The sequence below is a fragment of the Cavia porcellus genome, unplaced genomic scaffold, assembly GCF_034190915.1.
Source record: "Cavia porcellus strain 051 isolate PalLab524CR breed Dunkin Hartley unplaced genomic scaffold, mCavPor4.1 scaffold_7, whole genome shotgun sequence".
NCBI classification, from domain to species: domain Eukaryota; kingdom Metazoa; phylum Chordata; class Mammalia; order Rodentia; family Caviidae; genus Cavia; species Cavia porcellus.
This window is the reverse complement of record NW_026947490.1, coordinates 78,006,448-78,033,087: the sequence shown is the minus strand read 5'-3', so window position 1 is coordinate 78,033,087 and position 26,640 is coordinate 78,006,448. Positions and strand designations below refer to the sequence as shown.

The 26,640-nt window shown below is 44.9% G+C and overlaps 1 long non-coding RNA gene across 1 annotated transcript; it reads left to right on the top strand.

Annotated features, from left to right (window-relative positions):
- The first annotated feature begins 8,636 nt into the window (after nucleotides 1-8,636).
- Nucleotides 8,637-18,768, top strand: LOC134477037 (uncharacterized). The gene is made up of 2 exons (XR_010048938.1): nucleotides 8,637-9,989; nucleotides 15,327-18,768. It is a non-coding gene; the product is annotated as an uncharacterized LOC134477037 (long non-coding RNA).
- The last annotated feature ends 7,872 nt before the right edge of the window (nucleotides 18,769-26,640 follow it).

Here is a 26,640-nt window from a genome sequence, read left to right as displayed (position 1 = left end):
AAAGCCGCTCCAGGAAGCAGGCCCAGTCTGGGAACCAGCACCATGTTCGGGCTCCAGCTAGACTGGGAAGAGCCAGACCCCAGCGCCTTCCCACGCTGGGCTAGCAAACTGGGAGTAGCAATCTCCCCCACCCCAACGTAAGTGACCGGCTGACCCTGAGAAACACAGGCTGTGATGATAGCTGTGGAGATGAAACACAATTGGATGCCTGTGGTGCTTTGGTATTACACTAACATTGCCGGTGTAGGGCCAGCGGTCTGATCATAAGTTTAGAGCATAGCAGTACGCAGTGTGACATCTAGGGGGAATCTCCTTCTGAGGGTTGCAACCGTTTTTGATTCCCTATGGTCTTGTTTTGAAGCCCTACATCATTTCCACTATTTTGTTAGGTTGGGTTTTATCCTCCTTTCTTTTGATTATGTTAAATCCAAGGCAGGAGCAGCTATTTCAAAGATAGCAAGATACATTACAGTAGCAACTTTGGATTCACTATTGGCTTGTTTTGAAGTCCTTTACTGCATTTATAGTTCTGTTTTTATTGTTTGTATTCTATTCTGTTCTGTTGGATTTTTACTATCTGAAGTTATCCGCAGCTATTTTGAAGATATCAAAAGGCAGTAGGCTAACTATTGTTTATTTTTTAATGTCTTGAAGTCCTATATCTCTTACACTGGGCTGTTGTGATTGGTTTTATTCTGTCTTATCCTCTTAAAAATAAAAATTTTAAAAAAGATATAGAGTGGCACACATGTGGCTAGAAACATGAAGGAGTAACTAAAGAGAGGCGAAATAAGAATAATTATTTTTTTCTTCTTGTTTTTTTTTTGAGACAGTCTCGCTATGTAGTCCAGACTAGCCTCAAACTCTTGGTGATCCTCCTGCCTCAGCCTCTTGAATGCAGGAATTACAGGTGTCCTCCACCATGATGCCCAGTTAAGGAGAAATGAGATGAAATTCCATCATTTAAAAATTATCTATCATGAGCTGAGTGTGATGGCATATACCTATAATCCCAGCACCCAGGAGGCTGAGACAGGAGAACTGTGAGTTCACAGCCAACCTGAACTACGTAGAAAGTTCCAGGCCAGCCTGGATTACATAGCAAGACTCTTTCTGAATGGATAAATAAACTCTGCTGCAGGGATGGGTCCTGGAGGCACAGCCCGTAATCTCAGCCCTGGAGAGGCCGGGCAGGGTGATCAAAGCTTCAGGAGAGTCCAGGCTCTTCAGTGGGTTAAAGGCCAACCTGAACCATGTAATGAGACCCTGGCTCAAAATAAAACAAGCAAGCAAGTTTGCTGTAACACAGGAAACCTTATAAAATGCATGAATTCTATCCAGGTTATTACGTATTTGAAAGTAGCAGAAACTATAATTATGTATATGAAGCTACTTTGAAAATTCTCCCATTTGTTGCCAATACATCCCCCCCATCTCCAGTGCAAGAGTAGCACTTTTATCTGGTAACTGTGGTACTCTGGGAGGCTGAGGCGGAAATATGGCAAGCTGGGCAATTGAGTGACTTAACAAGACCTTGACTCACACAAAACAATAAGAAGAAGACCTCACTTGCAATGCAGAATGAATTAGCAAAACCCGGCAATTTTTTTTTTTTTCACATTGTATTGCAAGTGACCCTGCTGACTTAAACCATCTTCTCAGGGGCTGTTTGTCTTCTTGTGGAATGGTGGATCCACAGAATGAAAGAAAGTGGAAGCGGTTTTACATTTAATGGAGATCTTTGTTGAAGCCTTCCAAAATAAAGCAAAAGAAAAAACCTGTCCCCCAATGTGTCCTTGCAGGAATCTCTGTTTACATCCCCCATACTGTAGCTTGCATTTTGTTCTGTCTTGTTTAAGAGGATCACCTGTGCCTTTTGAAAACCAGTTGGGTTTTCCTGCAGGGGAACAACATGGTGGTGTGGCCAGTGGCAGACCTTGAGAGTAACTGTTCCCCAGCCCAAAACACCCCCCACAGGACCCCCCAGGGCAGAGTCACTGTCTCCCTTATCTCAGGGCAGGATCGCTATTGCTCTGTTAAATCACCAGGGCTAAATTAGCAGCTGACTGGAAAACCCGGCATAGCAATCTGAATAAGAAAACTGGAATTAATTCGATGGGGAATGGAGCGAGCCAGGGGAGCCCGCAGGTTGGCCTTGAACTTGTGAGTATCCTCAGCCGCAGCCTCCCAAGTGCCGGGACTACAGGTGCTCGCCACCATGCCTGGCTTCTGCTCAGTCATCTTAAGTGTTTCCTCTCCTCCTGAAACGTCGGTGACACGGCACCTGAGAGCTACCAAAGCCCCACAGTGGCTCCGAAGTCTCCACATGTCAAATTGATTAATACATTATGGTTGGCAGTGTTAACAAACACCTCTTTACAATTTATAAAGACCCTTCGGGGGCTCTAGTTCAGTGGTAGAGTATGAAAGGGCTTGGCTTCCATGCTTGCCACTACAAACATAAGGTAAAATATAAATGCCTTTTGCATTAACTCCTTGGCTCCATGAAACAAGTGAGGGTTATTACCAGGAGAAACACGTAAGAAAGCCAAGAAGCTGCAAGACCATTGGCACAGTATCAAACCCAGTGTCCAGCACCTAACAAAATGCTCACCCTCCTTGAATCGCAGTGGTCTGCTCTGGGCACCAGGGTCAGATACCGTGGCTCTCACAATGATCATATGTTCACTTACTATCTGTGTGGTTAGCAACATTTTAACAGTCAGCACAGGAGCACATGCCAGGCATCCGAGCTAGGAGGGAGGCTGAGGCAGAAAGGAAGAAAAACATTGTGGCCCAGAGCTAGCACTCAGGAGGACCCTAGCAGCATTGCTGGACAGGTCCAGCATGGAGCTGGTGGTCAGTGAGTCCTTGGAAGCATTACAGAGCGCTTGGGGACCACCCAGTCTTCAGGCTACAGCTTGGTGGCCATCACCCTGGGCACTTCACAGACACTATCAAGAAAGGCACAGGGTAATGCCGTGCTGATTCAGAAGTACCAAGGAAAATATTTCAACAAATGATCACCGAACAACCAAACATCCCCGAGAAGATGCACAGTTGTGACTCTGCCGTGGGTGGAGGCTGTGTGACCACGGTCCCTGTCTGCTCTCCTGAGGCTGTGTGTCCCAGGGTGGGGTGTGTCACAGGAAAATGGCAAACAAGGGTGCGTTTCCTTTTCTGAATACCTTCTCCAATGTGTGGCTTTCCTCCCCACGGAAGCCACGCACTTCCCCAGGTCCTGGAGCTCAGCATTCTTTTCTGAGTAAATTCACTACCTCCTAGCATTCCGTATCTCCTGCACCTCCAACAGATTTATTCCTGCGCACAGATGCATGTTTGTTTGTGTGCGACTGGGCCTTGCTGAGACTGGCAGGAGGAGCCTGACCCTCCAGCTGTCCCTCTCAGCGGGAGGGGAGGCTTGGCCAAGGGCCACTGCACCCCCCCCCCAATTTCCTTTCCCAGCCCTCACATCCAGTGTCCTGGTGTCCTCCTCCCTTCTAGGCAGACGTCTCCAGGGGGCTCCCGCGTGAGTGCGGCTGGGCCACCAGCACTGTGCACCCTCTCTGAAGAAGGAGGGCTGGGCCCTAAGGTGAGTGATTAGGGAGGAGGGGTGGTGAAGCCCGACCCCCAGAGGGAGCCTTCTAGAAGGTTCTTTCAGTCCCACCACTTCCCGCAGTGACGTGGCAGTTGTCAGTCTGTTTGCAGAGCCCCACCCCTCACCCAGTGGCTGCAGCTTCCAGAACCTCGTGCCCACTTGGACCAGGCCTGCAGCTGCTCTGTAGACAAGGGTTAGGTCGGAGGCTCCCTGCAGTGCATTGCACTGACTGCTCTGTGCAAATGAAAACTGGCCTGTTAGCTGGCCCCTGATATGTTTCTTGGGTATTACGGGTTCTAAGGTTCCTGTAAATGTGCCCCAGATTCTCATCCAGTGCCATCTCACTGCATGGGGACCACAGGCAGAGCCATGCTTTGCCAATTCGTGATTTCCATCAGGCAAAAGAACTCTCAGCTGCTTGGTAACATTGCTACACAGACCATAGTAGCCTTGACCTTCCAGCGATCCTCCTGCCTCAGCCTCAGAGTGCTTGGGATTACAAGCATGGACCGCTGTGAGGAGATCACAAGTAATTTTGTATGGCTAAGATTATAATTATAGTTGCAACATGTAGTCTCTTTCAGAAGAAGTCTATCCCAGTATAATTCAGAAGAGGACTACAGCTTTTATTTGGCACAGATAATTATACTGATTTCTCCACACTAGGGCGATAGTCAGAAAGCTGCTGTGTCCTTAGGCTAGGAATTCCATCAATATGTCCATGGCATTAAAACTGCCACTACACTTAGCAACAGGGCCACCCACCTTCCAGAGAAAACAGAACACACACACACACACACACACACACACACACACACACACTACATTAATCCCAAAATAAGACTCTCTCCATCCGCTTTCAAAGACATCTTGCCAAAGGAGGAAAAGTGTGAAAATGGAAAATATTTTTCCATCTGATATTTTTCCAGTAATTATCCAATCAACTACAGTTTTAATGGGGTAAAGCAACATTATGTCTTTATCAAACATTGTGTGTCTAATTTTGTGGAACACATCTTTTCGTATGAGTTTCCAGACCCAAGAAGAGTTGAGGGTCTTTTTTGTAGTTCTTGATTCCTAAAAATACTACAATTAGAGGTCCCATTCAAGCCAGCTATCTCTATCCTGGGTATTTAGCTAGAAAAACTGAAAACATACAGCAGCAATATGTGAGCAACACAATTTGTAACGGCTAAATCTTGGAAACAACCCAAATACCCACCAACCACTAAATGGATAAAAAAGATATAGTATTTTTATACAATGGAGTACCACTCAGCTACAAAGAAAGATAAACTGGAGACTTTTATAGGTTAATGGATGCAACTTGAGACTATACTCATAAGTGAAAGAAATCAGACTCACATGTGTAAACATCGTATTGTCTCCTTAGTGTAAAAAACTGAAAGAGTAAATAAGATCCAAAACACATGATAGATATTGTGAAAGGGAAAGAGATTGCTCAAAAGGAAAGAACAATTGGGATGCGGGAAAGGAAAAAAAGAAAGAGGAAAAGTTTGCATATATATACGAGATAGATAACGATACTATTAATCTCTGTTAGTTCATCAAAAAGATTGGTTTGTGTGTTCATTGCTTGATCATGTTTTCATGCTTATATCTTGAAATCTCAACAAGTACTTTGATGATACCAGTACGCAATATATTAACCATCCTTAATCTCCTGTTATTTTGTTTTGAAATTCTGTATCATTGCTTTTATTTTTGTATAAAAATATATGAATAATTGGCCCCAAATCTGTGAAGTGTTCAAATCTAATGCCCACTATGAGAGATATTACCCTGATTTGCTTATTGACTACTTACTTGAGTAAGTATAAAACATACAGGCTAGCCAGGCATGGTGGCATACACCAGTAATCTCTACAGGAAAGTTGTAAATTCAAGCCCAACCTAGGCAACTTAGCAACTTAGGTTCCATCTCAAAGTTTTTTTTAAAAATGGGATTTTGAAAGGTCTGGTATGTAGTTCATTGGCAAGGACCCAGGTTCATGGTCGACTACCACACAAAACAAACAACAAATCCCTAAATATTAAATACACAGTCACTTGCAAACAATTACTACAAAAATATTTTGTAAAAGAATACCATGTTAATGCCTCTTAATCCCATTTTAAGAACAATATTTATTCATAATACTTTGGACGTGCAGAATGAGAATATTATGCAGATTATTTCATTAGTTTCTGTCCCATAATGTGGTCTGTGTACTTGGCCTGCGTCGTGTATCTGCTGGACCGCACTAGTATAGATAAAATTCAGGCATTAAAAAGGAATTTGCCTATTTTTTTGAAGACAGGATGGCACTACATAGCCCAGGCTAACTCCAACACACGGTGGTCCTTTCCCCTCAGCCACCTGCCCCACACAGCAAGGGACACTTTCCAATCTAAATCCTAGAGCCCACAGAGCAAAGATCTCCAGTGGCCATGCAACATCACACGTACATAGATCTATTTGCTTATTTACTATTTCTGTTTTCCCTGAGCAGAAAATAAAATTGATAGAAATAAAATGTTAGGGGCTGTTAACCTGCAGTGTGTGAAATAGCTAATAACATGAAATATATCTGCCCTCCTCCACCATGGGCGCGGCTCAACATGAAGGTCACCTCAATGTTTGTTTCCTTTCTTTTCTCTTCTTTTTTTCTTTTCTTTTCTCTTCTTTCTTTTTGGAGGCAGTCTCCCTATATCGTTCAACCGGCCTTGAACTCACCAAGTAGCTTAGTTTGGCCTCGAACTTGTGGTGATCCTCCTGCCTCAGCCTTTGGAGCGCTGAGGTTACTATGTACACTACCTTACTGTGTCTGGCAGTGATTATTCTTTAAGAACTACAGCCTTTAACCAGGTGTGGTCACAGAGCTGAGGCAGGAGGATCCTGAGTCTGAGGCCAGCTTGGATTACACAGCAAGACAATGTCTTATAGAGCAAAGAAGACAGCAAACACAAGACCCTGGTGTGACCCATAACGCTGCAAAATTTAAAATAAAAAATAAAAATATATATTTATATTCTTGCTACTTCCTGTCCTAGAGGTGTAGGATGGAATCTTATTTTATTTTCCTGCTTCCAATTTAGCTATGAGCACTTCAGGAAACTGAACTTCTCAGTGTGATGGAAGCCTGGGATTCAATTCATAGTATTACGGGGGGTGGGAGGGCAGAAAGATTATACTTACCCTGTATTCTCTGCATTCGAGAGCGTAACTCTTTGTTTATAATAGGCACTCGATTATATTTCTTGGATGGAATTTAAGCACAAAACTATTACCTTAAACATTTTTTAAAATTGTTTTTGGTTCTGTATTTACTTTGAAACAAATGTCCCAGCCAAATTCATTCCCAATTTAGACAGAGTTTAAACCATGTAAACCAGCTATGTTTTGGTGTGCGTTAATTTACCCTGTCTATTTTTTTATGCATGCAATTTTGATGGTACAGTTTTAGGGATTGAATCCAGGCCCTTCATACTGAGCTATCTTTCCAGATCTTATCTTGAGACAGGAACTGCCCAGTCACTAAATTGTCCAGGGTAACTAAAATTTGAGATCCTCCTGCCTCTGCTTCCAGGGTGCTGGGATTATAGGAGTGCATGACCATGCCCAGCTATTCCATCCATTTAAATTTCCCCAGTGGGAAAGGAACCTTACTCATCTCCACTACTAGCATCTTTTTCAGGGCAGTGGGGTCTCCAGTCCTAGGACCCATTGACCAGTTTGTTTTCTCTTTCTGTCCAACAACATTCTGAGCAGTGACCTTTACATTCGACCACCAGGCATCACTCGAGGCGGTGTTAAGGGCTGAGCCAAGCCCTATGCTCCTCCCCACCCTACAAGTCCCCATCACCTCCAATAATCCCCAGGAGATTGTTCTTAGTATAAAGGGAAAAAATGACTCTAGAAAAGAATTTATTCTTTGTTTTCATTACATACTGAATGTAAGTGGGAAAAATATCACCTCATCAAGGTCTCCCTTTGTTAAAGTTGCTCTACGGGGGAAGAAAGTGCAGGATTTCTTCAAAGCTCTTCTCCACACACCCTTTTGGGGTAGAGAAAGTTGAAAACAAAACAGCAAACAAAGTGGTTTTGCCTCCACTCAGTCATTCAAATTGCATCTCATCACAACCACAAAACGGAGCAAGGTGACACAGGTAGGGCGCATCACCGGTCCAACCCTACACAGCCGTTCAGGACAGCATCTCCCCATGGGTCCCTTCCTGGACAAAAGCGAGAGCACACCAAGGTCTTTAGAGCTCAGCTACTGCCGGCCACATATGGGGCGGGCAATGGATCTCATTGTCCAGCGAGCTTCCACGTCAGCAAAAGAACAGATGCACAGTGTGACAAAGAAGAAAAAAGGTTGTTATTGGATTGTTAGAGCAGGTGTTGCATGAGAAAAAAACCTCCTGTGGAACTTTCTCAAGAGCATTTGGAAACAGCTGGAAGGCGGCCAGGAGCAGGGCCCTCCTGCAAGCCCGCAGACGTCCAGTTGTGGCTGGGATTAGGCCCCCGAACAGCTGAGTCAGGGGACACAGTGACACCCCCTCACTTCTTCAGCTCTTTACTCCTGGCTCGTCCTCCAACAAAAGCGCAGAGGTGCCCTCCCCTGACCACACACACACACACACACACACACACACACACACTGTCCAGCTGCCAGGTCCGGCTTTCAGAGAACACCACACAGTAGCCTCACAGGCCAGGGTGAGGGAAGTTACCATGGTTCTCTGGCTATCATTGTGCCCGGCACATCAGGGAATGGAAATAAGTGTGCACACGCTCTCAAAGGCCCTTTGGGAAGGAGCTGCGGGGCTGCACGGGACACAATGGCAGGCTTTGTTGCAGAGAAAGGCTTTGGTCTGGCAAGCAACCGCAGTCCTGCTGGACACAGGCTCTGTCTGCAAGGGAAGTATGGGAAAACCATGCGCGGGGTTTACCGAGCACCCTCGTTAGAAAAAGTAGGGCACTTAACATCATTAAAAGTCATCTTGGGCGTCAGGTAAGATCCTGCTGTTTTTATTTAATTGCTTCTATAGTCCTGCAACTTTAGAAGGTTGCTGCTCTTGGCCCTAAAATGTAGGATTCTTCCAGTAACAGGGGTCATTCTGAGTGGAGGAGAAGAGAGCAAATGCGCAACTTGGTAAAAGATAAAGGGAGAAAGGAGAGAAGGGAAATCAGGGAGCCAAGGAAACAACTGAAAAGCACGAAAAGCTTTCACAGAGCAAAGATCTTGTCTCTCGGGTGAGGGTGGAATCCCGCTGTCTTTTCCAGCCCTGTGCCTGGACATCCTCGAATCCAAAGCACAACTCCCTGCTGGCTTGCATCCTGCCTAGATATATAAATTATTTGGGGGAAAAATTCCTAGAGTCAAGGTTAACAGAAAACAGCTGGGAAGCGAACCATGAACCATATGTCATGATTTTCTCAAAGTACAGAGAGGTTTTTAAACTGTTTTTGAGAAGTCAGCATCCCAAACCAAGCAGGATAAATCAAGGACTTTATGTGATCTCTACACACAGGAAAATAAATATGATGAAGGCCATAACTGTGTCAGTCCAGCGAAGGGGAGGACCAAACATTAAAAACTCCTGTCTCTACTGTAAAAGCCCCACTCTAAATTATGTATGTAATTGTGACGACTCTCCACTTCTCTTATGCATAGCTGGCAGAGGGGTGATTTCATTTTAGAGCATATTTGTGTTTAGATTTCATAAACCAGAAAGTTCATAATATAAACTATCACGGTCTTGTATGAAGCATATAGTATCGGCACATTAGAGAAAAACTGGTTATACTAAAGGGCCTGAGAAGAAGAATATCACGGGCCTTAATAATCATCTAAACATTATTTTTTTATGTATATGCGTTCTCATTTTTTTCTTGTGTTGTTTAGCTGTGTAGTTTGCTTTCCTTATTTAATAGAGCAAAGATCTTCCAATATAGGGGCGCTGTGTTGAATACTCCCCCAGGGGCCTGAAAACCACACCTTCCTTTCTACAGAAGTTGTGTGTGTATATGCATAGGTGTGTGCACGCGTGTGTGCCTGTGTGGGGAGAGAGAGATAACTGAGGCTCCTCCCATGGCCCTGCCACAGAGAGGAGCTGTGGGCAAGTGGTGGCCAGGTTGGGGGAGGGGAGGGAGGCACCAGAAGGGCGGCAGCAGTGTTTGGAGTGAAATAATAGTGATGCTTGCACAACCACCCCGCGTACTAAAACCCGCCAAACCGGTCTTTCTTCTCTCATTTCATTTTATTCGATTCTGATTTTTGAGATAAAGTGTCACTTGACAGCCCAGGCTGCTTGGAACTCTGTTCATCCTGTCTCAGCCTCCTGGGTGCTGGGATCCTAGGTGTGTGCCACCGTGCCCTGCAAGGTAGGTAGAGTTTAATTCAGTTCACACCAACGCTGTGAGACAGTCAAGGTTCCCCTAACAAGCTCAGAGCCCAAAGCGGGAGGCATGTTAATGTGGAGAAAGGTGTCCAGGGGAATGTGTCAAAAACAAGAAAGGGACAATGCAGAAGCCCACCCTGTGCTCCTTCCACGCTGGAAAATAGAACTATCCACACAAGTGTCAAAAATTAGCAGGCTAAGTTTTTAAGAAAACAATTGTTCATTTTAATTAAGCAATTACTGGCTGATTGCTTAAAATAAAACTTCCAGTAATATGCTTTGAGGTTTTAATGACCATTCTGCAGAACAAAACACTCTGGCATTAGTGATGGTCCTCTAAGACTACTTTAAAAGATGTGGGAGAGAAAACCAAACACACAGATATGGTAATTTTATCTTTGGTGATAGCACTCCTTGCAAAAGGGTGCAGCAAGCCAAGGATGCTGGTGCACACTTGTAAACCCAGCACCTGGGGAACTGCACTAGAAGATTGCAAGCTTTAGTCTAGGGTTAAACTAGCAACATAGCAAGACCTATTTCAAAACTCAGATGTCTAAAAAGCACTGGAGATGCAACTCTTTGTGAGGGTCCTGGGTTCAGTTTCATATCGCAAAAGAAATAAATACATAGGCATGAGGAGAGAGGGTATAATGTAGACTACAGAAAGAACTTGGACTGCAGTGTATTGTCTGCTACCCAACACCTGTGCAAAGCTTTATCTTACTGATTATCTTACTGAATGGTCGCTGTTAGGTGTTTTACAACTTCAGCGTACACACCCTGAATGTTATCCAGTGTTAATTTGTATTTGCATATGAGTCAAATTTTGATAGCTTCTAATTGCAATTAATTTTCTCCTAACTTCCTTTATGGCAGAAGTTAATCTAACCCTATCTGCTTTCTCACGAGGTCTAATTGCTGTGTCTTCAATATATCATAATTTTAACAGTATCACGTTGCCAAATAAATTTGGGGAACAGGTATCTACATGCACAAGACTGTGTGTATTGGAAAATCAAGCAAATTTGGGCTCTAGTCCTCTTCTTCACTCTCCATCTGTGCAAGAGGAGAGAAAGTGATTAACTCCAATCAGCTGTAGTTGATTAAGCCTATCTCAAGCACTGACGGGACCGAGACAGAAAGTGGGATCTTGCCTGTGGGTACCGTACTGTACTTGCAATCCGGAATGCTACTGTTCTTTCTAACCACATTCCGACAGCAAATCAAGATGAGTATTTCCCAGAATCACAGAACTTTCCCGGCAGCAAGGGTGACGGAGATCATCTAAGTCCCATTGAATGGCAGAAGATCAGGGAAAGTTGTGTGTTGCAACTTAGAAAGCGATGATAAAATTACAATGAGGCTCTGGGGTAGATTGCATCACTGTTTTCCAATATTCACTCCCCTTTCCTATGAAAGGAAGTTAAGTGACTCCACCCATCACATAGCGAGTATGAGTGTTGCCTCTTTCCGAGGGAAGGATGTGCTCCTTCCAGCTGACACTAGCTTGGCTCCTGCTTTGTGCAACTGTAGGCATTTTTCAGGACTCTTCATCACCTTCCTCACCACCTGGGCACAGTTCCCAGCATCCCCAGCAGAAAGAAGAGCTTGACTTAGCTTTGCCATTGCATCCTCTGGGCATCCGGCACCAGGGCAGAAGTATCTAGGTATCAGAGCCTGCCAGAGGGACAGCTGGGAGTGCAAGAAGGAGCCAAGGAGTGAGACACACACTTGCAGGTCACCTTCCCTCCCTCTGACCCACATCCAGCCAGCCCCTGCCCATCATGCACCTCTGACTCATTAGTAGATGAACCCACCGATGAGGATAGCACCCCAGTGACCCCAAAAGCCCAACCTAGAGTGCATGAGGGTGAGGTGTGGGGGAATCACTGTTGATCTAACACAGGGACACTGCATTTGCCATGGCCAGTGAGAGGTCTCCACCATCATCATGCGGTCTGCTGGCCCCCAGCTCTGCCACCAGCTGTGCTGGAAGTGAGGCTCTTTCAACACGGCCCACAGAGGACCCTTGGGGCTAACATGCATCTGACTCAGCTTCTCCCAGGCCAAGAAAGTGAAAAACAAACTGCTTGTCCTTCCTCACTGTAAAGAACTGAGATTTTAAGTAGTTTTCATTACGAGACAAACCCTGATTAACTTAGGACACAGATTTAAATTTGCACTCTTAGGTGGCTGAATGGCACAAGAATTACAGGCCAGGTGGAGGGACACATACCTGTAATCCCAGCACCAGAGAAAGCTGCAACAGGAGGATGGAAAGTTCCGGGCCAGCTTGGGCCACGGAGCAGTTTCAAGGCCAGTCTGGGACAGCAAGATACTGCCTTAAACCCTCCTCCTCAAAATTATAATTTTGAGGTCTTTTGAGATTCAGTTCAATTTTTTAACCTTATTCTCAGAGTTCCTTCAGTGACTAGTGTGAATCTCTGCACGGTATGTATTACTGTGACCTTCAGTACACCCCCACAAGCAATCTACTTCACAAGGAAATGTGTACCCAGTTAGTTTTTCCTTAGTTACCCTTGTCTACAGGCCACTAAAAACCCAGGGGCCTCTCACTCCCGTGGTCCTCAGCGCCATGCTCTGCTTTTCCCAGCATGCACCAGGTGGGATGGGCTGGAGATTGTGCTAGGGCTGCTCTTTTTCATGGCTCTTGTTGGCCCAGCCCTTTTCAAGTGCCTGTTATCTTGGGTGAGATGACTGTTCGACAGCTCCGGGGAGTGGGGGGGTGTTCTTATCTTGGGCTCATGTAGACTCTTTCACACTTGGTCTTCCTAAGTAGCCTTTCAAATGTGATGGCAAATGCTGTCAACATCCCACACCTGTTTTGTATCCCGTCCAGGAGAAGTCTGTCCAGGAACTCACTTTGGTTTTTGGTTTTTGTTTTTGTTTTTGTTTTTGTTTTTTTGGTACCAGTGATCAAACGCACAACCTTGTGCTTGCCGGGCAGGTGCTTGTGCCGCTGAGCTAAATCCCTAACCCTGGAACTCACTTTTCACTCCTAAAACACTTCATTCCTGCTTCTCTTCCTCTTTCACCCATTTCCTTCCAAGTTTATTTTAAAAATTATTTCTTTACTGGTTTCTCCCATTACTCAAAATTAGAACCTCTATCTGACTACGCTTTCCTTTGACCTGTATACCTCCTTTCTACTACAAGCCGTAAATTTTTCTATGTCCAGTTCGATGTGTGCTCTGTATTAACTCCTAGGTGGTGCTGGGTCTTTCCACTGTAACAGACTAACTCAATCCTGAGGAGTATAGACATGGTGGTGCATGCATATGATCCCTGCTAGTCAGGAAGCTGAGGAGGAGGATGGTGAGCTCAAAACCAGCCTGAGCAACTCAGAAAGACCCTGTCTCAAAGTAGAAATTAAGGTGGGTGAGGCTGAAGTGCAACTGTATCACACTTGCCTAGCATGTGTAAGGGGTTCAATCTCCAATACCAACACAACACAACACACACACACACACATACACACACACACACACACACACACACACACACACACACACACACACAAATCCTGAATTCTGAGGGTGAGGCAAGAAAGGCGATGAGTGAAAAAGATCAAAGCCTGTTGTGTGCAAGCGTGACTCTGTCAAAGGAAAGCCCATTAGTCTGTATAAGCAATAAAAAAGATCGAAAATGAAAGAAAAGCTTAATACTGAGCCCTTCATATCCAGCACTCAGTCTGGGCTGAATTAGCCTAACAGTGAGTAACTATTCTGTCTGCTAGGGAGTTACTCCTCTTCATCAATTCAAAGTTAGAATTTGGGGTTTGGGAAGTTGGAAGATGCACAAATAATATAAAATGAAGAAATTGGGTTGAATATTCATAACTCACATACCACTTAATTAATAGATAAATGTTTATTCCAAACCATAGGAAAGCTTTGTCTGGTTTACCTGATTATATCTGAAGATAATTTAGTAATCTAAACGTTACCACACACCAAGATAAATTCCAAAGTGATCAAAGATTTAAATATGAAGAATGAAATAATAGAATGTTTAAAAGGAGACATAAGAGGAATCATGATACCTTATAAACTCAGAATTTAGAAACTACAAAAATATTTGATAAGTTTAACACTTAAAACATTTCTGAAACACAAATGACAAGTTAGCAAAGCAAAGTATAAATTGTAAAGTGCCTTTTCCTGGTTTATAACAAGCTCATAAAAATTGATACTATAAGTAACAGCAACCTGAAATGGGCGAAGCGTCGAACTATAAATGATTCCGAGATATACAAGGAGAGACCGACCTCAGTCATCATAACAGAAGTACAAAATAAAATCACATTGAAATACTATTTTTAATCTAGGATATCTTAGTTGCTTTTTGGTTGTTGGGGCAAAATCTCTGACATCCACACATTGAAAAAGGAAAGGTTTATTCTGCCTCACACAGTACGTGGAGGTTCCAGTCCATGGTCAGCCGGCTCTGAGGCAGGGCGACACAGCAGAGGGCATCACAGAGGAGAAATAGTCCAGGGCAGCGCAGGCAGGAGGCGGGCGGCAGCAGCAGCAGCAGCAGCAGCAAAAAGCCTCCTTCCCCTTTGACCCCAGCCTTCTGAGAGGGGGGAAGGGGGCTTCCCACACCCAGCATGGGGCCCCCATCACCCACATTCAGAATTACACTAAACCAATTGAGTTTCCACACACCCTTAATCCTAGAATCACCCATGATCAGACCACCTCTCAGAAGTCCCACACTATGAGTGTGTGAGCTTGGGGACCTCTAGATACAAGCCATAACAAATCTAAATAAAATAAATAGGGAGCTGTGTGGCTCAGTACACAGGAACTAGATTCAATCCCCAGCACAGCAAAAAGAAAAAAGAGACAGATGGGGGAAGCAGGAATAGGAAAATTTTTTCTGAATACCTTCTATCCTTTCTAATGTGTGGAGCATGGGATGGTAGTACCATTTTTAATTTGTTTTAATTTATTCATTTTAAAAAATTAATTTAGTTTGTAGTTCTGGAGGACTGAACCTAGGGCCTTGAGCAGCTAGATAAGTGCTCTACCCCTAAGCTACCTGCTCGGTCCTTTTTATTTCTTATTTGGATGCAAGGTCTTGTTAAGTAGCCCAGTCTGGCCTCAAACTTTCTATCCTCAAGTGTACAAAATAGATAGATTACAAGCATGTACCACCACACCCCTCATATTTAACATATTCATAGGAAAAAAGAAGTGGTTTAAGGGCTGAATTAGGAAGGCAGGTTTGTTTAGTTTTTCAAAGTCTGCTTAACATTAATCCAAGTAGACATCTTCCTTCTTTTTCCTTTGTAAAGTTTACTCTACAGAGATGGAGTGAGCTACACCAACACCGTGTCTCGCAGCAATATCCAGCCAAATTCCAGTGAAGATGTGCAAAGGCACTGGACACACATCAGTCCTGGATGCTAGAAGCAGCCTCTTAAATGTGCGAGAAGAACTTGGGAACGGAGAAATTTGAACTTTGGTGTTCCGATACATTTCCTACCAAGAGATAATATTTGGCATTTAATGTTGTGACAAAAGCCTTAGTGGTTAGATAATCTGTTTCCAAATGTGTTGCTTCACGTGTGGCCAGAGAGGATGAGGATGGTGCTGAGTTTCTTTAGAAATCATTATGGATCTGTTGCAAACCATAGTTTGTACTCCTGGGCAGAGATTCCTTCTGGTTAGGATTACTGTCCAGATACCTCACAGGAGGAGGCTATGTGGTGAAGGAGGACTATGTGGTTGGGGGCCATCAATGTTGACTGAATAAGCCAACAAATAGAATAAACAAACGGGTCGTATAAAATGAGCCTCTATGTGATGCAAGACAGAGTTATAGGCACAAAGACACATAGAAAGATTTGTAGAATGTAGTGCTTGCCCCAAAGAGCTTACCATGGCAAGTAAGACAGGGAGACAGTTAATCCTGATACAAAGCAGAATATAGTAAGTTGTCAAGGACCAGATTTACGAACCACAGAGAAATTACTTCCACCTGGACAGCTGCAATGTCATGAAAAATAAGAAGAGCAAAGTAAAAATTTGCAAACTTTCCTTCAAGACTGTGTAAGAGAGGCCTTCAGGTGACTTCAAGTGATTTCCAGGCACTAATGAAGACAAGAAAATGTCTCTGGCTCTATCAATGCCTGGATTAAAAAAAAATACTAAGGTTCTTAATGATCTTGGACATTATAAGCCTCAGATTCTCTAGAGTCATCCAAATTTTCAAATTTCTTTTTTCTTTTTTGTGTGCATCAGGGGTTGAACCCAGGGCCTTTGCATGCAGGTATATCTCTGGCCCTTTTTGATTTGGAGACAGGTTGTCACTAGATTGCCCGGGTTTTTCTCAAACTTTCAATCTCCTGAAAACACGATTTCAGAAGCTTCTAAGATGAGTACTACACTCTGGGTAGGAAGCGGAGGCAGGAGGATCACCATTTGAACTCAGCCTGTACGACTTAGAAATCTCACAAAACCCTGCTGTTTCAAAATTTTAAAAGTGCCAAGACTGTAATTCAGTGCAAAGGGCCTGGGTTCAGTCCTCGGTCCTGGAGACAAGCAAACGCAGCACACAGGGGCATCATCGACCTTGTGGAACTGTCTGCACGGCGCAGCAGCTTGACCAGAAACAGGAGGCCGCTGCTCCAACTCCTCTGCACAGATTTCTGTCTGACAGCAAAGTTTAGTGCGCTAGAAAAATAGCATTTGGTGAAGCCTTAGATACAAAAAACATTAAAAAGCTGGGCTTAGAGCCACATACCTGGAATCCCAGCACTTGGGAGGCTGAGGCAGGAGGATTGTCACCAGTTCGAGGCCAGCCTGAACTATATAGTAAGTTTAAGGCCACCATGGATTACATAGAGAGACCCTATCTGAAAAAAATAAAAACAGCAAAAAAAAAAAAACATTAAAATATTTCCTGGACCAAATACATGTTTTTACAACAGTGTGGCCAAGGCTGTCATAATGGCCTTAAAATTGATACCTGGAGAAGATTGCACAATTTGAAAACAGTCAGACACAGCTGGATTTGTGCAGCCAGCCCATTAAACTGACATGAGCCAGCTTCAGGATGTCTCTTTTTGTTTGATCAGAACAGAGCACATTAGCCATAATTACTGTATCGCTTAAGACACCTTCACAGTTTTCTATGATTCCGTGGTACACCTCTAAAACTGCACTACCCTGAGTTAGGAACTTACAGAGGAACAAAGGCTTTGGTTGAAGCATATAGCAAAAAGTCTAATCTGCGCTAATTTTAAAAATAAAATGTGTGGCGCTCTGATGACAGTGGCCTAATTTAGGAAAAGAGAATCATTCACACAGGCACCGCGGATGCTCATCTCCCAGTGCAACCCCTCCCACTCCTAGGCCCCAGAGAATGCTGGGAAGAGGGTCTTCCCCTCCCTGACCTCCCAGAGCTGGGCTCCATCCCGCTCTGTCCCCCCCCCCACAGGCCACAGTGTCTCCATGCTCCTCACCCTTCTTTCAGTGTCAAGCCATGCATTCTCAACTAAACCTTAAATTTTAAGAAACCACTTCCTTGTTTGGACTCTGGGCCTGATGATTTAGCTCAGCAGCATAAGGACCTGCCTGATAAACACAAGGTCCTGAGTTCAATTCCTGATACTCCCCCCACGAAAAAACTCTGGATTCATTCTAGACCCTGTTGAGAGTTTAATTTTCATGCACCAGCAAGTTTCCCAAAGTCCAGCACACGTTTGGCTCTGTAGGAAATGACAGAAACACTTAAGACTGCAAACCAGCAAGCCAGCAGCGCAGACCATGAGCATCATGGGGTGTTGTCTTCTTCCAAAGGAAACCTTGGCTTTCCAACAGTAGGTGGTAGGCATGCCTCAAACAGGAAAGGACTTGCATTATCACCCACGAATGATGGCACTGACGTGGCTCCTGCCCTCCAAGGAGGCAGGCGACAGGGACATACCTTCCTCTTAGGGGTGTGAGAAGTTCCTGGAGTGGAGCTCCAGCAGGTGCTGCAGCAAACTCTGAGGCTGTGCAAGGAACAGTCGCTTGCACGCCAAGCTCTAATGCTGCACAGAGAATCAGGCTGAACACTGATCCTTCCACATGCTCTCTGCCGTGAAAATAATGTTTCAATTGTGTGGCCCCAGAACACCCTTTCTCTTTAAGAAGGTCTAAGTCACTCAGAAGCGCTCTCTGTCCCTCCCCTTCTCGCTCCACCCCATTAATAGTACGGACTTGCAGCTACCTCAAAGTGTTGCTGGAAGGATTCATAAATATATTCAGTGCTTTGAAGATGAAAAGCGATCCATAAATGCTTAAGTATTACTATAAAGTTCAATAAATGGCTCAGAGCATGTGATCAAGACGGAATGCATGTGAATACTCAATCCACGGAGAGCCCAACAGCTAAAGAAGCTTCAGCTGAGACTCATAACCCACAGAGCACTGAGCCTTTAATATCACCGGATGTGTTAGAGCAATCCACGCACGTCTCTCATTTTACAGACAGAGGAGGAGCTCACATGCGGCCAGTCCAGGAGCATTCAGAGGGACAGACACCAGGGACCTGGAGCCTCCCCTCTTCAGGGCTAACTCTGCCCCCACGCTCACATCTATGTTCAAGGTGTCAGACTGGGCATGAAGAGGTGCGCCTGTACCCCAGCACTCAACAGGTAGAGGCAGGAGCATGGGGAGTTCCAGGCCAGCCTAGGCTACAGGAAGAGAGCTTGTCTCAAAACTAATTAAATAAATACTGTTAAAAAGCTATGTTGGTGGTGCATGCCTGTGATTCCAGCACTCTGAGAACTTCAGGCGGGAAGATGGAATGTTTGAGACCAGCCTGGGGAATTTACAGACTTTCTCAAAATAAAAAATACTAAAAGCCTAGGGTCTTCAATCTGCAGTACTGGAGAGAGAGACAGAGACAGAGACAGAGACAGAGACAGAAAACAGCGATGTCAAAACATATGGATAAAATATAGCATCCTACTTGAAATGTTGGCATTGCTACATCTGTAGGCATTGGAAAACATACTGATTTGAGACTTAGATTGGACATCTTCCTGTAAGGGTATCCTGACTTTTATCTATATAACCAAACTACTTCCCTGTGAGAAGCACAGATGTGGTGATCCCGATCTATGCTCAGGTGACAATGGTCCTCTGAAAAGGGAGGAGAGTTTTAGTGAGTGAGACAGGAACTGAGGAAATGTGTTTCACTGACAGCTTCTAAAACATCGTGGGCAGTTCACCAGAAAGAGTGAGTCACCACCAACACTGGTCCCTGAATGACCACTGCTCTTTGACAAATGTCACAGATGAGAGTTTCCAAGCTATTGTGGAATTGTACCTCTTTTTATTTATTTGCTAATTTACTTAAGTACAGGGAACTAAACCCAGGGCTCTCCCTCTAAGATACACCCCCAGTTTTGTTTGTTTGTTTTTGAGACAAGTTCTCACCAAATTGCCCAGAGTGGACTAGAAATTTTGATCCTCCTGTCTCAGCCTCCCGAGTTCTGGGATTACAGGTGTGCACCACCACCCCTGGCTTTGGAATTCCATGTTTTTAAGAGGAGATATGTCCCAGTATCTATTCAGGAGGTCATAACTCCAGCACCGTGTGGAATGTGGCTTTGCTCAGGGACACTGGTCACGAACTTACCCCAGTGTCACCCACTCAGTAGTCTGCTGGTTTGATGAGCCGGCATTAAGATCCTGATGCATAAACCAGCGAGTCTCTAACTCTGAGCGGACATTCTGCAGTCATGGGAGTGGGCTTGGTAACACAAAAATGCCTGGCTGTCTCCTTAAAATTTCTGATTCCTCAAGGCCAGGGTAAGCCAGACTAATTTTCATTTTGAACCCAGTCCCAGATGATCTTCATGATTTAGGGCTACATTTTGAGAACTGCCAGGGCTAAAGAAAAATCTAATGCATAGAAGTCAACAAATAGTTTCAGCCCTGGTCTTATTACTTACCTGAGTGGAGACCTGCCCACAGGACAAAGAGGTCGTAATCAACCAGGTTCAATTAGTCCCAAGGCCTGGAATTTATAAATTAGCAAAATAGAGTCTGAGCTACAAGTGTTTTCTCTAACTCACATAGTCTTATTTTTGTATTAGCTTTCTTGTCAAAATTTAGAATTCATGACATCATTTAAAATCCAAGTTCTGGCTTCTCTGGCTTCTAAATTAACAATCAGATATCCAGGACACTGAGCCCTGGAAGCCCTGTTTAAACAGGGAGCCAATTCAGAGAACCAAAGCTCCCCCAGACTGACTTTGTGTGTTCAGACTGCCTCCTGCTTTGGGCTTTGCGCTGCTGGGTGGATAGGAATTTCTGAAGACATCCTTTCTCAGGTTAGTATCTTAACTACGTGCCTGTTATTAAACAAACCCAGCACATCACTGCTTATTCTGTTTCATTGTGGTCTGTTTGAAAGCAGTCTACGAACAGAAAGAAGGACAGGGTGGAATCTCATGTGTGGTTGGCGTCCTGGGATTGGTCAGGCAAGTCTTCTATTTTGACTTCATTTTGGAGTGGCTAAGTGTTATGTTACTTAAGATTCATGCAGTTCAGAAGTGGGATTTGCTTCGCAGAGTTGACTCTTTCAAGTATTGATACTTTATTTTGAGGCAGAGTCTCACCATGTAGCCCTTGGTCGAACTCATGATCCTCCTGCCTCAGCCTCCTGGGTGCTGCTGGGAATGTAGGTGAGTAATGCTATGCTGGACCACGCCCAGTTCTATCATTTAGTTCATCTTAAATTCAATGAGTTTCCAGCGTTTGTACTACTTGATTTTATTTTACTACATAAACTTTACTTTTTACCCAGAATTCCTTATTTTTTAAACTTTAAAATTTAAACTATTTTGTAGACTTTAAGCAAATTACTCAAATCCATCTTGAAATGAGATAGACTAATACTAAGATAAGTAAGCACGTCTGTTCCTTGCATATTTGTGACATAATGAGCTATCTGAGAAGAAGTATTTAGGTTTGACCTTAGCTTGCTGTGATCCCAAGACCAACAGCATATGCACCCTTGGAAAGTTGTTTGGAAGGTAAGCGAGGTCCCCCCGGAGATGGATGGAGCTGAAATGTGGGGAGCTTGGCCAGATATCTGAGTTTTACCTCGCTTCACGAACAACTCCACCTTTACTCCAGAACTAGAAACAAAACCAAAGGCCTTCACACTGAGCTACATCCCCGGCCCTTTTTTTTTTTTTATGTTTTATTTTGAGGCAGAGTTTTGCTAAACTTCTCAACCAAGATTTGAGCATGCAGTCCTCCTGCCTCAGCTTCTCGAGTGCTGGTATTGCAAATGTGTGTCACCGTGCCTGGCTCCCTTGAGTCACTACGGTGCACTATAACACGGGAGGGTCACTACTTGAAAGTATTGAGTGAGTTCAGCAAGTAGCTGGCCAAGTATGGAGCTGAGGGACTCTGCAAGAGCACCGCATAAGTAATTCCGCGGCAGGACTTTTCTGGTCAGTGTTAGCCGGACCTGTCAGAGTCCTTCGCCTTTTGTGTTTCAGTGTTTGCTCCCGCTTGAGAACCATTTAAGGAGCTACAGTTCCTGCCAACAGAGGCAAAAGATGACCTTCTGTTGCCTCCTTCCTTCATTTCTTTTTTACTTTTCTCCTTCCAGGTCAGTCATGTGTGGCCATTTCAAACAACTAAGAATAAGTCGTCACCACCGTTTTTACAGAGTTGTCCGTTGGTGTCCAGGAAGGGTCAGTGCCTGCCCTGTGGATACCCAGGATACCTACCCAACATGTGGGTGCCCAGGGCCCTCGGAGCCTGTGAGGTCTCGTCCCCCGCCGTCCTTTGAACCATTTCTAGATTCCATAGACCTCTCGATGCAGCGTAAGTGCTATATGAATAGGTGTCATATCTATGTAAAGAATTCTGACAAGGGAAAATGTCCATAGAGGATACCGCGCCACTCTGCCCTGGCTGCTCAGAAGTCACTAGAGAGCTGCTAGGAGACACCCTGCCCGACAGCCCAGGCCAGGTGCTCCGAGGGAGCCCACGCCGTGGAAGGCTTCTTACAGGTCCCATGCCAGTATCGTGGGCACACAGACTGCCAGCCCCTACCTGCCATCCGCAGCCCCAGCATTGGCAGTGATCTGAAAACCCAACCTCAGACCTGAGCCCTTCTCTCCCCCATGGGGCAAGAAGCCTCTTCTTCCATAAGCAGCGATGGGTAAATCTCACAGTTAAAGCTCAAGGAACAGCTGTCCATTAAAGTGGCCGCACACAAAGCTGCTCTGTCCATACCAAGCGAATATAAGGGTGTGTGTAAGTAATTCAGCTTTCCAAATACCTTTACCAGACGAGTACAGCCAGACCACTTTTGCTTTTCTTGAAAGTGTGCATAAGGAGCTTCACTCTCTACCTGGCTCTGAGGTGCAGACATGACCCCCAGCAGAGAGACGTGCAGTGTGGGTGCCCCTGTTTGCTAAAGAGAGGGGCTGGCAGCCAGCATCCCCAGCCTAGCATCGTGGGCCAATGTGGACACATCCAAGACCAAAGGCCCTCGGTCTTCAGCTTCACTCTTTCTTATGAAAACATCAGATTGGAAGCAGAACTCAGAAACAAGACGTTAATTCCCTCCCTCTCCCCCCCGCCAAAATGGCCTCATGATTGATTAATTGATTGACTAACTGACTGACCACAATTCCTCACATTCTCTCTTCCAACTCATTGCCTGTGACACGCTGCAGGGTCTTCGCTTTTGACCTTTTAATATAAAAACAAGCATTAAAGTAAGATTTTGGTGACTGTTTTTTTTTTTCTTTGATTTAGAGAAGTGGCAAGAACGTGTAGACAGATTACAAAGTTCACATTTCCTTTTACAAACAACAGAAAAGGGCAACTCACCAAAGTTTCTCACTGACTTCGGGGAATTTTTTCTTTATAAAGCAGGAGAGAGATAAAGAGAAAAAAATTTTTCAGAAAATACGTGGTTGTACGTTCTTCACCACAATACTGATTTGAGGTAGAAGTTCAACCATTAATTTTCGTTTTCAGCAAGACTGTTTTCTTGTGTACAGCGCTGTGAAAATCCGAGATGGAGTCCAAGTTCTAACCACGAAGTAATTATGGGACTTAGAGAAAATTACCTCATATCCGAAATCCTGTTTGCCTCCTGAAAGATGACCTCATAGGATTCTTATGCAGAATAGATTCTTATTAAATTAAATAGTACGTGTAGAGCATCTCCACCGTGCCTGGTAACAAGTACAGATTCAATAAATGTGACTCCCCGGCTGTAGCGGGCCAGATGTCTCCTGGGCAGGTGGGGCTATATTCTCAGCCTCTTCTTCGAACCTATCACATGGAGATGCCATCAGGAAAAAAGTGATTGGAGGAATTTGCACTGGGGAAAAAATGTAGTTATGAAAAGAAAAGAACTAGCAAACCCTAAACCTGCCTGTGTGAAAACAGCATGCAGGCTTCTAAAACGCATCACTCACTTTGGGGAACTAAGCTGTCCGGGTGAGGTACACCCCAAGCCCCCAGTCATCCAAGAGGGCCCATCCTTAAGAACTGAGGCCCAGCCCTTGTGTGGTCGCGACCCTTCAGGTGCATCTTTCTTGCTAACTGTGCGGAAGATTCACCACAAGGGGTGCCTCTGACCAAATTGCTGTGTGCTCCCACTCACATCAGAGCTAGCAAGGGGGGCCCTGTGGTGACCGAGAGGCTGAGCCCTGTGGGACGCCGGGCATCTCTTCCAAAACTCAGCCCACTGGCTTCCTGGCTCAGGCTCTGAGGACCAGCCAAGCTAGCAGCCACCCCACTTCCGGCCGGCCGCACTCTGGGAGCTCCCCCTGGGTTCACATTCCAGGCCTGGCCCGACTCTGTCTCCCCTGGGAGCCCTCCAGGCTCACAGCCTGGAGAATTCGCTGGCTGTCAAAAGACTCTGGGAGAAGACTGAGGGTGGGAACTATTTTAACTCACAAACAAATCTGAAAGGGGGGATGTGTCTCTGCTTCCCCAGATGAAAGAGATGGAGGGTTGTGAATCGCTGAAACACTAGCAGGAAATGAGACAAGGAGGCCCTTGTCCGGGAGGAATAGCCTCACTCAGAGATGGAAATAGGTCTGACCTTTGTTTCTGGGATGGGGCTGTCCACTCTTAGTCCACTGCTCCAGCTGAAGATTTCTGAAAAGGTACATCTGCGTGTGGGAGCTCACATCCCTGGGCCCGGGTGGACCCCAAGCACAGAGAAGCCCATTATACGGGACACACAGGACTGGGGCTTGGGCTTCCCAGCCACCAGAACCAAGCACCCTGGTATCCTAATCTTCTTCCTTCTTGTCCAAATGAAATGTAGAAAGTGAGATGTGATGGTCGCAAAGGCTGGCCTCCTGTGACATCCTCAGCCACCCATCATCTCAGCCCCGGGTACCTGCCTGCCCAGACCACCTCTTGTGGTTTCCATCAGGAAGCTCATGAGAGCAACCAACTGCTGCTATTCTTTTAGTTTTTTCCTGAGACTTCTGTGTTTGGCTTTCTTGGCTAGGATCCACGGAACAGAAGTTGAATTATCTACAGCCAAGAAGCCCTGGGTCCAGGAATCCTGAAGCCTGTTTTTGCTTTCAACCTTGCCAGTGAGTCACCCCAAATTATTTCCCCATGCCTCAGTTTCTCCTTCTATAAAGGGGAGATAATCACACCAACCCCTCCCTACCTATTGTGAAATTATTACATCTGTGCGCCCTAGAGAGAAGGCTTAAATCAAAGCATTGCTATGGTTACCCCATACTGCCAGTCTCCAAGGTAATCATAGCTTTCTTTTCACTAATAACCTGCGCTGCCTCTGCCCTGGTAACCTACATGTCCAGAGATGAATAGCACATCTTTGGAAGGCCTCTTGTCCTTAAAAACTCTGTTTTTATTTCCTATGGCATGTCATTTTGTTTAGAGTCAGCAACTTCATTTTGCCAAAATGACCAGATCACGCAGCCTTGGCTAAGCCTCCACAGGCGGTCAACACTGTGGTGCAGGTAGACACCGTACAGGTGAGCGCCCAAAGCTGGGCGTAGGTCTCAGAGTGCACCACTCATTAGAGGGGGCCTCTGCCCTCCCTGATTTTTTCTTCTGTTTCCAGCTCCCACCTGCAAAGAATAAGGTGTCACTGTCCATACATATCCTGTTTAAACCCCATCTCCACCCTTGTCACCAAGCACAGCCTCAGAACTTGAGAATCAGGGTGTGTTGGTACATTCCTGGAACCCAGCACTCGGCAGGTGAAGGCAGAGGGACAGCAAGTTCGAGAGCAGCCTGAGCTACAGTGAGTTCAGAACGATCCTGGATGATACACTGAGACCCTGTTCTAAGCAACCAAAATGAAGTATGAACGGCAAATAAATATATGAGAAAATGTCCAGCATCACTGATCATTAGAGAGATGCAAATTAAAGCACAGTGAAATTCCACCTCAGCCCAGAAAAAATGGGTATCATCAAGAATCAACCAATAACAAATATGATGAGGCTGTGGAGAAAAAGGAACCCTTGTCCACTGCTGGTGGGGGTGCAGACTGGTGCAACCACTGTGGAAATCAGTATGGAGATTCCTCAAAGAAATGGAACTACAGGTTCCTTTTGATTCAGTTGACTGTTCCTTTTCTGGGTATCTTCCTGGAAGAGTTAAAACATCTTACCACAGTGACATATGCACACCCAGGTTTATAGCAACACAATTTATAATAGCTCAATCTTGCAACAAAAAGCCTATATGTCCATCAGCAGACAAAAGCATAAAAAAGTGTGCTATTTGTGGAAAACCACTCTGCCCTAAAGAAGAATCAACTTCAGTCATCTGTAGGATGATGGATGCACTTCAAGACCATTGTCTTAAGTAAACACAATTGGATACCTAAGTTTCAATATTGGTTTGAGAAGCTCAAAGTGTAAATAAAGAGCATAATGGAGAATGGATACTGGGAAGAACATGTTCAAATGGAATGGGGAACCGGAGAGAGAGAAAGGGAAGGGAAGGGAAGGGAAGGGAAGGGAAGGGAAGGGAAGGGAAGGGAAGGGAAGGAATAGAAAAGGGAAAAAGAAAGTGGAAGGGAAAAACGGAAGCAAAACTTTTGTAAATGGGGGAAGAGGGGAATGGAGGAAAAAAAGAGAATCAAGATGTACTCTGCCCAGCTAAAAGTCCCCTGTGATGAATGTGGTCAATATATTTGACAAATACATGCTAATAAAATAATAAAATTAAGACAAAATAAAACAACAATTGTCCTTTGGCTGGGCACAGTGTTTCGTGGCTGTAATTCCAGCGACAGGAGGCCAAGGCAGGAAGATCATAAGACGTCGGCCTGAACTGCTTAATAACACCCTGGGTCAGAATAAAACACAAACTGTGCTGGGGGTTAGCTCAGCAGTGAAGTGCCTCTGCGTTTGATTCCAGCACCACAATAAACAAACAAGCAAATAAATAAAATCGCCCTTTAGTTTATATTAATCGGCAGGTAGCAATCAATACTGATGCTCTATTTGGGGGGAGAAGGGAATGTTGGGGCTGGAATCAGAGCCTCATGTACTCTACCATAGTGACATCCCTGGAAGCAGGTTCATTTCTTCCTCTTTTTCCTTGAGAAAGGATCTTGCTGGCTTGCTC